A 16,115-nucleotide genomic window follows, 5' to 3' on the forward strand; every position below is an offset into this window, starting at 1 on the left:
TGTGTAAACGTAAGTGAAATATTGGTTCCCACGTATTCCAAGATTATCGGTACAAATGCAGATTGCTGTTGACATCGTTGAATGATCCGCTACAAGTGGAAACAGACTTCCTCTTCTACAATTGGTGAGTTCGTTCCATGATATTCCTTATTTATGATTACTGAACTGATGTTGAAATCCGGAAAATTGTACGTTGGAATTCTCAAGTGCCTAAGAAATTAGGAAATTCTTATAATTGATTTTTTAGGAGACGTGAGTTGATCCCGCATTTTGTGGAGAAGACAGGGGAGTTTTTTTTTATTGCATCTTACTCTCAGCTAAAGAAGTACAATGTCGGAAACATAATCAGGTTTCATGTAGTTCATGTTGGCCAAATACTGTATAAGTCATGGATGTATGGCTACAATCACCAACTTTTAATTTTGTCTCGATGTTGAAACTTACACATTTATTGCGCAAAATCTTTTGAAAGAGTTCATTTCAAAAGATTTTGTGGTAGTACTAATTTTTTCTCTGTTCTTTCGATATTTATTTTCAAGAGCGAGTATCGGCGCTATATCCAAGGTCAATGACCAGAGATGATGGTGTACAAAAATCCGAAACATTTGGTTTGACTAAATAAAGATTCAGTACATGATTTGATACATTTACGAAGAACCAATTGATTCAATTTATACCGCAATGTTTTGGATTTCTGTGCAGAAAAACCTCATTTCCATCCAAAGAAGGACGAACTCACAAGGGTCACCATCAAGAAGCACAGTAAAGTTTAGCAAATGTGCTTCCAACGTGAACTTTTTCAACACTTGATAAACATGGAAACGTATGGTACTGTTGTCCACGTTTCTTCCTCCCTGTGTACCAGTTGTCTCTGCGTCCAATACTGCACAGTGGGCCCGGCCGAGTTAAGATGAGTAGTAAATGTACTTTTACTACTCACCGGGATGCTGACAAGATCTGGCTGTGTATGTATCATAAGCATAAGCAGATTAGCATCCTCTTCAGACAGAAACGAGAACAGATTGAGCTTCTATGAACCCTTTTCAAGGGAATTCCGGTTGCTTGGTAGGTCATTTATAGATTTTGCTGAATCAAATGTGTGGTCCCCCCATAGGAGGCTTTAATATGTTCTCTTCAGAAGCTTTTTTTTTAAAGAAAAGTAGTTTCACTCATTTAGGAATTTGATGAATGCTCAAAATAGGCTAACATGTATGAAAAGGTTTTGTTAAAATCTTGCCCCGTTTTTGAAGAGAAATTGAATCGAAAGGATTAATGTTCGACGAATCTAGGTTTAATTTTCCAAACGAAGAAACCGAAACCCGTCGACGATTCTCCTGATTTCTACTGGACAGTTGCTAGAATGTAGAAGGGCAAGTACCCTGCCTGGTATGCCAGGAATGGGCACACGGAAGAAGGAAAAACAACACGCAGGAACAGACCTGCGCAATAGCTCGTTCTATCAGTCCTATAATAACAACACCACACTGTAGAGTTGTTCGGCAAAATTTCCCGAAGTACAGTTACATCGCGGATCGGAATGCATCCTTCCGTGGCCGAAGAGATTCGGGGTGGTGGACGAGGTTCGCAGCCGCCGGGGGTTGTTACATTTTCCTCTTACATTATTATTCATGTGCAACGTCCTTGAAGCCGTTGACGCGAGCAATGAAAAACGATGTGCGGGAAAATCAAAACATAAACAAAAGCCACTCACTTGGCCGCCACGCCGCAACCGGTCGCGTTGAAACATTTTCCTTGCGACAGCGCGGCAGGAAAAGCAAAACAAACAAAGCCACTCGGCGGAACTCATGAGCTCATTAATTTTTTTTCCCTTTTTTGCATCAGAAGTTTTTACCTTGGGGGGACAGGATTTTGCTCTTCTTCCGTTTGGAAAGCGACCAAACGCAATGCCTACTTTATCATAGTACTGGTGAAAGTGGTGGCTGTGTGCTGCCTCTATGATGGCGTGATCACGCGTGGGTGTAAACATTGTGGAAAAATAACGAAACGTTCATCGATTTAATTTTTATTTTTGATTCCCCCGTTGTACGCCCTTGGAACAGGTTTGGCATTTTGTTTGAGTCCAATTTATGGACCTCAGGATGCAGCTATAAGTGTATCGTGTAAGTGCAACCTTGCTCGAAATGCAATCAAGCTAGATACTAAACAAACTGTTCTGTTTTGGTTCTTCAAATTCAGGATCCCATTGCTGACCGTTAAGAAGGGGAGAACTGTACAAAACGCACCAGCGGAGTAAGATGGTCTATATCCAAATTTTTCAGAAGTACGCAAACGGTGGGCTTCGAATGATATTTTTCAGAAAAAATCATCTGCCGCCATATTTACCGCGATATCAGCCAGAAAATGTACAGTTTTCTCCTAAGTAAACAAAATACGCAAACAATTTAGAATCTTCTCCCTCAAATCAACGAGGGAGAAAAAAAATAGAAAAAAAACAACATCTCCCAAACGTTATAATTTTACATTCCGGCAGGCGATGCCGTTGTCCCCATTCCAATAATGGACGCCCACATTCGAGGAATTCGAGCAGGGTCACGCTACCCTCGTCCAATTTCCCACTGTTGCCACTGCGGGAATAGAAACAAAAACCCTTTGCCGGTTTAAATAAAGTTTTAAATTTGTAAACATTTGTGAACAGCTGGAACGGCATGCAGCGGCGATTATTGTTTGTTTGCACATTCGACTTTTATGAATGAGGTGGTCGGTCGTTGTGCGGATGGTTGTGGGTCATTCTAACCAAATCTCGAACGGAAACACTGCTGCAGGAATGAAAACAAAAACAAAGATGCAACGGATTGCATTCGACAAGCTCCGCTCGGTCTGACCTTGATGTGAATTTGTATTATTTGGGTAGGTTTATTTCAACATTTATTTTGATTTTCACCTTGCAATACTTCTTCGATGTTAAATAACTGACCAAGAAGTTTTGCATCATATCATTTTTCGATGTTGACCAAGGAACTGAAAAGAGTTTCCAGTCTCCAGATGGACTTTATTGAGGCTAGAAATGATGGAAGTTTCTAAAGGGTATCCCTTATTAGATTGCATCACGGAAAAAAAAACTTTCCAAGGAAACTACCCATTTGGCAATTTCTTTGAAAATTTTGATAGAAGAAGTTTTGAGTGTTTATAGCAGTCTGTTTTACTAAAATAGAAAAATATTCAATCAAACTAAGTTTTCGTTTATGATTTAGTATGCTTCTGAAAAGTTTTTCACAATAAACTTTCAACGTGAGTACCTACTTTTGAACTTTCCGGACTTCTATTTTTCTCAAGGAATTTTAATCGTCAATGACTTTTTCAACCCGACCCTTACGGACTTCCGAATATTTGTATGAATAGTGATAATAACATATCCATCCATCGACATCTGAGAAGTGTTGATTTGCTTGCTCATCGAAATTTTTGAATCGATTTTTTTTTGTTCTGATTTCAGATCATTTTCCAGCAGTGCGCAATATCGATTAAAGAGAGACTAGGTAGGCTGTGCTTGAAAGTGACGGGAGTGTTTTTGTTTGTACAAGAAAATTTCATTTTTCCTAAATCATATCCAAATCTTCAACTCAAACGTCAAATCTGTATTGCTGTACGGATGCGAAACTTGGTGCACATATGCGGTGACGACGCGAAAACTGCAAGTATTTGTAAACCGCTGCCTGCGAATTTTATCATCCGCGCTTGGTGGCCTGGCAACTGGATCTCGAATGAGGAACTACATCGCCGGTGTCATCAAAGGGCGCTTAAAATCAAGATTAGTAAGTGGAGATGGATTGGGCACACGCTGCGGAAAGATGAAAACGAGATTTGCAGAGAGGCTCTAGAAAGGAATCCAGAAGGACATCGAAAAAGAGGCAGACCCAGAAACTAGTGGCGGCGAAGCCTAGCCGCCGAAATCCGAACTGTCGACGAGAATCTTGCCTGAGACCAAGTGAAGACGCGGGTCCCGGATCGTCAACAGTGGAGGTCTTTTACCACGACCCTATGCACCGGAGGATCGGCGTGGGAACAATAAATTAAGTAAGTAAATCAAATTGGACCTAAAAAATTGACTCAGGGACGGGTCCCGAAAAATGATCATAAGAAGTGACCTCAAAAAAAAAAAAAATAACGAAATCTTCTTTCCGTAGAATCTCTAAGGCAGCTCGTAGCACTGTCCAGGGATTTAATTGGATTATTACATTGAGAGTCTACAATGATACTTGAGAAACTGGTGAGTCCGTTCCTTTTTTATTTTTTCGCGAGTGATTTCAGGCCTGTTTTTTAACATTTTGTAAAACATTAAAACCAGATCCGGAATGATATTGTTTGGTAAGAGAAACATCTGGATCTGTTTAACACTAGAAAGACCGCACCAGTCAAAATGACTGGTTGGACACTTTGTTTGTTGAATATCTTTTGCATACTTCGCTTTAAAAATTTGCAAAAATACGACTTTTCATGAATTTTGAATCTCTACAAAACTGTGTATTTTTTATTTCACTAGCTCTTTTAATAAGCGAGAAAAATTTCGCCATGGACACTCGGACCGTGACCAGTCAAAATGACTGGTAAAATTCACAACCCTATAACTCAAACAAGATAAATTTTTTTTCGCTTGCTTTTGGTTTCATTTGCGAGCTACATTCAAGACAATGAGTCCTAGTTGATTTATGGTGGGCAGAAGTGTGTCATTCGTTATGAAATTATTGATTTTCGATGCGAAGTCGTGAAGATTTGAAGAAAAAGTTATCGGATTGGCCGCTGTGTGGCGCTTCAAGCACTTGACTCCCAATTATTTTGGTCTGTTTTGTTGCTCAACTATAATCGAACTTTCTGTCAAAATTTGGCGAAGTTTCATCAAGATTTGTAAAAGTTATGTTAGATTTAATACATGTCCATTCGAGTAATCGAGTAGTTTTAGGTGATAAATATGTTTTATACTAAACTAGAATGAGTAAAATTATTATGAATTGAGTATTTATTTATTCAAATTTGAAGACGTCAGCTATGAAACTGAATAATTAAAATGATATTTCAACATGGGTGCACGATATATTATTATATGTGGATTATTCACCATGGGTGCACGAATTCACCGCAGTTTTTGCCCATGTATGTATTCACTTGCAATCTTTGATTATTAGGCTCGACAAATTTCCAATGCAAGTTCACTTACAGGTATTCCGGCACGCGTGTATATACCTGGCCAGCTGGCAACTGATTGAACATTCTTATTATAAGAAAAAACACATCTTACCTGTCGGCAACTTATGGGGTTTGAACCCAAGAATTTTCTTGCCGATACAAGGAATCGAACCCAGTACGCCTGGCATACCTATACCAGACTCGCGCCAGCCTATCTGATAGACCACATCGGATGCAGATATTTCAACATGGGTGCACGGAATGGCTGCAAATTCACCGTTTTAAATTATATAGAGTGAAATAGTTTTCAACTTGCTTCAGAACACAACATATTTTTGAGTTAGACATGATAGGTATTTGAAATGCAATATTTGTCAATTTAAAAACTTTTAAGGAAAAACAAATCAACGTGTACATTTGACAATGTTGGTTCATTATTTTTATTTTCACTGTTTTCCGTCGCATGACATAACTTGATGCATATAATCCTTAAAACTCACTCGGTCCATATTAACCGTTTTCTAATTTCTTGGATGTTGATCAGATCTTATCAGATAAATGTACGATTGCAAAAACCTGTTTTGTTATAGAAAATAAATAAATTTAATATTTCAAGATAAAATTGAAATATTTCTTTTCCAGGAATGAAAAAACGGAACTTTAAATAAAAATCGTTATTTAAATCATTATGTCTGAACATGAAAGACATGATTTCGACTTTGGTTTAGTTAAGATTTGTAAAAACGCTTTTTAAAAATTTGCAAAAAGTCCAATATTTGATTAAAACGTGGTGAATCCGTGCACTCATAGTGAAAAACCATGTATATAACCAGAGGTGCAAAGAGATCCCATCATGAAACATGCAGTGCCGATTCTAACAGCCCGACGTCAGCTCCGAAAAAATCATCTTGCAAAGTTGCAGACTGATTCTATTTCCCTTACGTGCAGAGCGTCGAACGTGTCTGCAAGTAAAAGTCGCGATGACTGCACGTTACGAAAATTTCAAACTTGCAAGCCCGAAGATAAAATCCCTTGAGCCGAACAGAAAGAATCATTTCCGAAGATAGCTACAGTCTGCAAGTTGCTTGCATGCAGCGCGATGATGCGATGTACGTTTGCAAATTTGCAAGTTGCAACTTACAAGTTACAGGACGGTGGACTCGTTCTTGTGCGGTTGGATTCGTTCCACTAACCTAGGACCGACCGAACCGAGTTCATGGAGAAAGAAAGTGATAGGCCGAAGAGCCACAGCCACCGACCATCAATTCAGTTGCCGTTCAGCCATCGAAGCGTGCGTGTGTAGCGTATGTACATGGCTGTCTGCAAAACACTCGGCGCGCCGCCGTACTACAGAAGTAAGGACATGTTGGAGTTGTTGTTGTTGTTGGTGCCTTCGTGCTCGTTTCGTTTCCTTCTAAGACGGATTCGAAAGGAAGTGGTGCCCAAATTTTATTTGAGTTTTCAATGATCATTCTAGGGTGTTTAAGATAAATCATCAAAGCAAATAAAAACTAGTTTGTTTTGATTATAACTTTGTCATCTTACAAGTTATTTATGAATACAAAAGTGTTAATAAAAGCTTATCTTAAAAATGTTGGAAAATCATCTTTATTGTTTTATAACACAGCTGCGGCCCGAAAAATTCAATCCATTCTCCATGGATAGGATCACTTGATAAAATAGAATCACATATTAAAGATTCAGTATTGAGAGCAGGGTTGCCAACATTCACAAATTCAAGGAGCTTGAAAAGAAAAATCAAAGAAAATCAGGTTAACATAAAATGATCGAGCTGAGTGCCTTTTTTGGTCACCGTTGTAAAATGAATTGGAGTTGATACACATTACCGTTCATAGTTCTATTAAATAAGCTAAGTGCTCACTGTCACTTCAACCTTTAAACGCGATGTTATTTGATTTCATGCCATTAATTCATATTTCGTATCAAAGCGTTTTTTTAATGTGATTCAGCGTTTTTCAAATATGTGATTCAGCAGTTGTTTGAAAATCTACTTTTTTGGACTTGTTTTATTTAAATTTTGATATTTGAGATACTTATCAAAGCCTTTTGCAAAAATTCTTCATAGTAGTTCTCGCGAAGTTAAACTTAAAAGTGGCAGATTTCAAAAGTTCGTTACGAAAGATACGCAAACAGTTTAAAAAACTTGAATAAAAAATTCCGATTTGTATGAAAATGTTCATTCATGTTAATCCTTTGGTCAATTTATTTTGATAAAAAGTACATAAGTTGCTGACTTTGAAACATAAATCAATAATTTATTCAGTTTCCATACTTCTTATTTTGAAGATTATGCAATTGACTGATTGATGGGCGAAAGCGTGATATGTTTAACCGTGAAACGTCCAGCTTTTTATAAGCAGTTTCGTAATATCTGAGATAAATAGCAACCGTTGAGTAAGATTTTTAAAATTTAAGTTTCTACGAAGACTGCAAGTAATTTTGGCTTTGAAGTAAAAGAAATTTTTTCTTCCTTCTGTTGAGACGAAATTCTGATGAAATTTTATACCAAAATGAATTATAGATATTTTTCAAAGTATAACTTAAAACGCTTTACAGTCTTCAGCAAAGAAGTAAAAAATAATATATAGACAGTTATTGATTTATCATAGCACTGATTTTTAAAAGCCTTATCAGTAATACTGGATGCGATAGACAAAATCTGACCAAAAATTCGAGTTCAGGACGCGAAATTAATTAAAACCAAGTTATAAAACTTTGACAGAAGATTCGAATCAAACAGTGTGTGAAGTTTTTGAGTTCAAGGTTGGAATGACGACGAGCAAGCACTGAATTTCTATTGAGTTTTGTACCGATCTGTAAAAACTTTCTGTAAAAACTGTAGATAACTTGGTAAAGATGACGTGATTCTTATACATGTCTAAGCAAATGAAACTGAATTCTAAAATTGAAATTCACACAATTTAATCTGTGATCCTACTAATCAAGTGATCCTGCCTTTGGAGAATCGATTGAATTTTTCGGAACGAAACTTTAAAGAATTTTAAGGCAGCTCTGTTATAAAACAATATAGATGATTTTCCAACAGTGTTTGGATCAGTTTTAATTAACAACTTTGTGTTTATAAATAACTTGTAAAATGACAAAGTTATAATCAAAACAAATTTGCTTGTATTTGCTTTGATGATTTATATCAATCACCCTGGTATGATAATTGAAAATTCAAATAAAATTTGGGCACCACTTCCTTTCGAATCCGTCTTAGAAGAAAACGAAACGAACACGAAGGCACCAACAACAACAACTTCAACATATCCTTGCTCTTGTCGTACGGCATGCCGCTTCGCTGGCTGAACGGCAACTGAATGGATAGTCGACGGCACCTCGGCCTATCATTTTCTTACACCATGCCATGGATTCGGTTCGGTTTTAGGTTGGGTTGGGATGGATCAAATCGAACCGCACAAGAACGGGTCTACGGTTCTGCCTGTAACTTGCAAGTTTGCAAACGTACATCGCATCATCGCGCTGCATGCAAGCAACTTGCAGACTGTAGCTATCTTCGGAAATGATTCTTTCTGTTCGGCTCAAGGGATTTTATCTTCGGGCTTGCAAGTTTGCAACTGTTCCTAACTTCGGAGAATCGTTTGTAATTTTCGGAACGTGCAGTCAAAGGATTTTACCGCGCGGTTGGCTTTTACTTGCAGACACGTTCGACGTTCTGCACATAAGGGAGAAAGAATCAGTCTGCAACTTTGCAAGACGATTCTTTCGTGGCTGACGTCGGTCTGTTAGAATCGGCTAAAAGTCGTGCGCTGCATGCTACATGTAGGGATCTCTTTGCACCTCTGTATATAACACAAATTTTTATTTGAATCTATAAAAGTCTATATTCTTTACCTTAAGCATGCAAAAAAATGGATTTTGGATGAAGAGCGGTGAATCCGTGCACCCATGGTAAATTGCTCTATTTATAAAAAAAAATATACTTCAAAACCTACAATATCAGGTATAATTTATAGGCAACGTGTTGAAAAATTTCAGAGCGATGAATGCTAGAAAATATCTACTAAAACAAAATTGAAGTGAAACCGTGCACCCATGGTCAATATCTATAGCCGTCTAACATGATTTTATTATTAGATTGATAATGTGTTTTAATTTTTTGGTTATTATTAGAAATATTCATTTTATGACATACACGCATCCGTCAACTATGCCAAATTGAGGTGATTCCGTGCACCCATGGTGAAAAAATATTTCCATTTTATAACAAAAATGATATCGAATAGATAACAAAACAATTTCAGAAGAAAAAAGTTTAAAATATTATGATAGAAAAAATTTCCCCTTTACCAGTCATTTTGACTGGTCACGGTCCGAATAGGTATATTCAATTTGCCGGTCCTTCTAGTGTTAAATCTTTTACAATTCTTCAAATAAACTTACATTTGTAGCTTATTTTCCTTCAGCATTGAACTCATTTAAAAGGGTCTGTCGCTGAGTGTTCAAAATGTGTTCAAAAATTTGCAGCGTTGATTATTTTTCTGATGCGGTACGCTCAATTACCGTGTTTTAATTTTTCATTTTTCAAAACCCACGAAATGCAAAGAGGCTAGCTAGAAAAGTACTTCAAATTTCCAAAAAAAATTCTTCAATTTTTGTTTCAAATTTTAACTCTTCGTATAGAAGTAGCAAAATTGCAACAATTTTTGCACCAAAAAAGTGAAAAATGTGTTATTTGAAAAGATAATAAAAAAACTTGAAGAATTAAATATATATATTCAGAGATGACGTCTGTTAGATATATAATGAAAATGTTTTGAGTTACTTTTTAGTAACAAGTATTGTAACTGATGTTAAAAGTAAACCTTAATCCGCTACTCGAGTAAATATCTCACTTGTATACTATGAATAACCAACTTTTTTGGTTGACTTGTTTTCTTCGTGCAATCGTGAAATCAATATGAAGCAAAGAGCTGAATTGTACTGAAGAGTTTCCAAAACACGATCTTATTCAGTTATCACAACCTACGTAGCAAGTTAAAAATTAAAAAGAACAAAACGGAGATTCACTTCATCCATCAACAAAATTTTAATAATTTGAATATTTTCTAATAAATATTCTTCGAGGTTTGGAAGAAGTATCTTTACCTTAATAGGTCGTTTTTCAAAACACATTAACGTATCAGAAACGAGAATTAGGAAAACAAGTAAGTTTAAAGAAAATTTAAACACATTTTTCACTTAACTATTTAACTTCTTATCACTGCCTCAGTGTAGAAATAGGAGTTTTCTAGAGAAAAATCTATGGGAAAATATGATCTATGACTTTCTCCCTACTAACACAACCCTTTCCATGGATATTTAAAAATAGATTCGCAGACGTATATACTTTTTCTATAGTTGGTGATATTGATTTACCTTCGTTTCTGAACTTTTCAAAATTAGTCTTTGTAAAAAATAGGAATAAAAGGTTGTTGATTGATCCTAGAAAGTATCCTTCTAACAATCCTTCATTCCTCTTTGACTACTAGGACGTGGCTGGCGCCGTTATTGATCATTTTTCAAAGGGAGAGCATGAGTGTTTTGCATTGTGAATGAATTGCCAATCCCAAGCACCATTCTTTTGGCCCTTGCACAAAACTGATGGCCTCGATCAATCACGGAGTAGCAACCTTTGGGGAGGTAGAACTAGTTCTGCTTAGCGACGCCAGCGATCAATGAATTTGAAGTGCGTTGGTTGAACAAAATGTTATCAAATGTTTTATCTGAAGTTTTAAATGAATGATTATATCTAAGCACTTCAAGTTCAATGTTTGAGGATGAATATGAGTTGTCAACTAAGCTCAGCTAAGTACGCAACATCGATTTCAATGTTTACATCGATCGCTTCTGATGAAATGCTATCCCAGTTGGGAAGAGCCACCCAACTTTCAAAGAAAAATAGGCAATTTCGACGATACAATCGGGCTAAACAGGTCAATATTACCCTACAGGAAATTTAAGTCAAATGTCTTATGATCTCTGTATGGGCCAAGCTCGATATGAAGAACCGAAGCATGAATGCTGTCTATCGTTGTAGCTCACTATCGTTGTTAGGCATCGCTAATATAACAGACCTCTCCTGTACCTACACTTGGATGAGGTAATGATAATTTGCTTTGGCATCATGTGGTTTCCACAAGCTTCACCTAAAACCTCACGCTTCAATTGTTTGACCAGGAGGACCCCGGCTTTTTGAAAATCAATCTATCGAAACCTAAAGAACAAAGACTAAGTTCAGGATATTGCCAATGAAATCCGAAGTTTTCGCTATGGTGATTGCCAACTAAGTAGGGTTGATGAATAATGTGATAAAATTGTTTGGTTCCGACACTTGGGAGATGTTTGATAGATGTCTGGTCAACATGAATTTTCGCCAGGGAATGACGCCTGCTCTGATGTTGGCGAAAACTCCGGTCTGGGGATTGAGCGACAGTATATCAAGCTCTCTAGCCAGATGCTGCTGTTCCAACCTATATTTAAATTGAAAATAAATCTTACTTCACAAAGAGATGTTCAAAATCATCAATTCTGTTCAATGCATCGATTGTATTTCAAAATTCAGCTTCTAACTGGTTGACTGTCATCATCGTTTGAGGCATATCAACCAAATAAATTCTTATCATCTTGGTTTTCCTCGGTCATAAACTAGTTTTACGGTAATATTTCAAAGCTAATAGAGTGAGTCACTCCCGTTACTGTATATAGAACGAATAAATTAACGAAGAGCATTTTTTTCTGGAACAGGTTGCGTCGTGTAGTTTGGAAATAGAACAATAAAACTAGCTATAATAATAGTAATAAAATGATTCCAAACATGGAAGAATCAATCTGTTAGCTGATGCAACTTTGTGCTCCATCAATTTGCTTATTCCTTCTAAAAGGGTGCACCACTGCCTTGATATTTAGTACTGTATGTATACAAATAGAGAAGTCGTCGCACACAGGGCCAGATTTACACAGCTGAACGGGTCGATTATTTATTCCTTGGGACGGATGATTTATTTTGCTTACATAATTTAAACGTGGATTTTGCTGCCTCGGAAGCGAATTAAAGCTCTTTACAAGGAATCCGTTGATGTGATTGCTTCCAGAAGCTTTGCAACGGGTTTGTTTTGAAAGATTTAAATTATTTTTCTCCTTCGTTTATGATAACAAGTGAACAGGTGAAACCTTGGCGAAAGGAAAGTCACTTTCGAACAATGCAAGAGAAAAAAAATAGTTATAATATAGAATACTCTCGAACTCATCATCCAACTGGAGGGGTGTTTCCTTTGTTCAAAGATGTCAATCTAAATGCACTTGACTGAAGAATAAACACCGGAACACACCCCACAAACATACAAAAACCAAAAACCGGGACACTCATTCAAGGCACTCGATCGGATTCTTTTCTGAGGCGATTCGCTCATTTTCCTTTTCCCTTGCTTTCTCTCTCAGGAAGGTTCCGGATGTATTGGTGTGCGCACCGAACAGCACCGGTGGAAAATTTTCAAGCTCAAGGTTCGATCGATTTTCTCCGGCAGCCCGGATGCATTCCTGACCCTTCCAACCCCTTTTTCTGCAGTTTTCCCGAAGCAATTTGCGTGGGTATAAAGTTTTTTTTAACCCTGGTACAACATATGTATGTAGATATGTTCATCGAAACATTCCGGAATGTTTTCAATCATTTTACCTGTATGATGGTTGTTTGAGTTTTACAATAAAAGCAAGGAACATCGACGATGATTTTTTGATGATGTAGAACTACGTTTTTCGGCAAAAATAAAGATGCGCTTACCGAAATTGCCGACAGGATTCAGCATCTCAAATTGATCCGGTCCAAGCCTGCTTTTCGTTGATTGACGTTCATAAGAACGGTTGTTCTCTATGGGCACGAGACACGGATATTGTTCGAGGAAGACCTGCGAACACTCGGTGTATTCGAACGACAAGTGTTAAGAACTATCTTTGGCGGCGTGCAGGAGGCAAAGGATGAACCACGAGCTCGCGCGACTCTACGGCGAACCCAGTATCCAGAAGGTGGTGAAGGCTGGACGGATACGCTGGGCAGGACGACTGTCCTACAAATTAGATTATTAAGTCGTCTGCTAACATAAGTTTAGGCTATTGAGGGAAAGTAGCCAGGTCGTTTATGAAGAGCACGAAGATAAAAGGTCCTAAGTGACTGCCTTGTGGAACACCGAACAGTATTTTGCACACGATTGAGTGAGTTCCAGGAATATTTATGAGGCCTTGACAATTGATTAGATACACATATAACCATTTAGTAGCCCACTTTGGAACTACAAAGCGCCTTATTTTTTCTTCCACGTACATCAAGACTTCTATCACTTTGGAAAACAGCAAAGAATTGAACGGTCAGTAGTTTTCTACCCGGTGTGAATTTCAAGACTTATGAATCGGTGCAATTGACTAGGTTTTCCAAAAGCTCTTCTTCTTCTTCTTCTTCTACTTGAGCTGCTTCACGGGCAGCTCGGGTTAAGGGCCAGTGACTTTGACTATATGCCCTTTCCAAAAGCTAAGAAAAGCTGCTTCTGAGATTGATCGGTTGAATAACAGACAAAGCGATTTTGCGAGGGAAACTGCAATTCTCGAGATCAAGGACATCCGACCCTGAACCTTTTGATGGATCGAGAGTACCCAGAACATTTATAACATCTTGCTCAGTAAAAAATTTGGCGCACTTTCTCATTGATGTGTATTGTTTACATGCTGTCAAACTCGAAGTCGTGTTTTTCGATTCAACGAAAATGGAGGTGGACCAACGCGAGTCGAGAGAAAAAATTCTTTCCAAACACCTGGAATATCCTGACCTGTCGCACCGGCAGTTGGGAAATTTTTTAAACATTCACCATTCAATCGTCTCCAGAGTGTTGAAGCGGTTGCAGTAGCAGTTGACGTTGGACCACGGCAAAGAAGCTGCAACAATACCGGGACCGGAGAACAAAAAGACGGAGGAAAAGGTAAAACGGATGATTAAAGCAAATCCCAACGTCTCAAGCCCTGTTTTGGTTAGAAAGATCGACGGGTCGCAGAGCTACGTCCAGAATGCAGAGAAGAGAGCTGGACTACATATAAACAAGGTACAAAACTTCTCAAACCGCGATGAGCGGCAACAATCGACGGCAAAAACTTGGGCACGGAAGCTCTACGAGAAGATGCTGACAAAATATGGCTGCTATGTGATGGACGACAAAACGTATATAAAAGCCGATTTTAAGCAAACTCCGGGGTTGGAGTTTTTCACCGGAAAGAGCAAGTTCAATGTGGACGACAAATTTAAGAAGAAGAAAATGTCGAAGTTCACCTCCAAATATCTCGTTTGGCAGGCCATCAGCTCTTGCGGACGGCGGAGTGAGCCTTTCGTGACAAAGTGCACAGCAAATTGCGAGATCTACAAATCTGAGTGCCACCAGAAGCGCCTTTTGCCAGCACGACGAAGCTCCGCTATTTTGGTAGTATATTCTGATGATATGTAGTTTTCCAGGAGATAACTAAGGTCGCAGTACGCAGGAACGGAAAAGTCTATAACGACGAGGAATGGCAATTGAAAAAGGATACTTGCCCGGTAGTGCAGGCTGAAGAACCCTGTCGCCCTAATCGAGCTCAGGACCGGGACGACTGATGACGCTGGCAGCCTCGAGGTCTCCGAAAGGCCAAGTTCGTGGCATCCCGGTGCTGGAAACCCAGAAGAACTAGTGCTAATCTCGTTGCATAGATGACCATTAGAGAAAGGCCCAACCTATGAACTTACAAAAGAGATACACCTGTTCACACTAGAAACGTCTAGAGACGGATGTAGACAAGTGAATGTGAGACCGAATAAACATACAGGGATGGTAAATGCCATCCGCAATTCCAGGTAAATGTTTGACGTTTTGTAGTTAGGAAAAAAGGTAAACAAAAAGGTGTACATTTTCGATGAACTTAAAACTCATTTTACTACGGCATTTTACTTCAGAGATCTCTTAAAAAGTAAGTAGAACCAACTTTTTGGTCTTCTTCTAGTGTTTTAAATGTTTTTTGAAAAAATATTAAAAGCTACTAATCGATAAATTGAGTTTCAAAAATTGGTGTTTTTCTTGCGATTGAAAACACACCTAAGTATTTTAAAATTTTTTGAATGAAAAAGTGATATTTTTACAAAAACATTCATTCAAAAAAAAAATTGTTTAGGATATTTGTAGGCAAAATTTACGAAAGTTCTGTTTTGGAAAGCATTCTAACAAGGAAAAAACCTGGTTGAAAATACTGGAATTTTATCCTTTTTTTAACCAAAGTAACAAATTGTTGTTTTTTTTCTGGAATCAACGGAGTGTTTGAGTTGTTTTTTTTTTGTACTGGAAGAAGATTTAAAATGATTTAGATTTTTTATAGATTTATTTAAGAGTTGTACTTCATTTATGAAAAATGCACTTCTGAAATGTCTGCTCTTATGTGAGAGTTGTTTGCACATTTTTCGAAAAAAATTGTAAAAAAAATCAAATGTATTTCTGTCGGCGTGTCTTGCAAGTACCTTCTCATGACAAAATTTTGCCCAATAATTATTAAAAAATAACATTTGGAACTATTTTCCTTTTAATCATATGCCTGTTCCTAAAAGCTTCCCAAACTCTCTAAACTCTTGTATAGAGCACTTTGTGGCGCTACTGTTTGGTTAATATTTCTCATCATAGAATGAATTCCCTAGGGTTACTATGATTCGTACTTAAATACAAAACTTAACAACAGCGTTTCTCGTAAGAGCAAGTTCACTCGTGTCGGGAAAAAGTGGTAGAAATTTTGACTTTTGTAGCACTTATTGAAAACTTAACCATGCGAAAACGTTTTCAAGATCTTCATTTCAATTCGACCTTCAATTTTTTTTTACAACACGTATTCAATTTCCGCATGCTGTAATGCAAAAATAGCTCTATTTCTACACCCAAAATAATTTGCACGTAGGG

This window comes from Uranotaenia lowii, chromosome 1 (genome assembly GCF_029784155.1).
Source record: "Uranotaenia lowii strain MFRU-FL chromosome 1, ASM2978415v1, whole genome shotgun sequence".
Lineage (NCBI taxonomy): Eukaryota > Metazoa > Arthropoda > Insecta > Diptera > Culicidae > Uranotaenia > Uranotaenia lowii.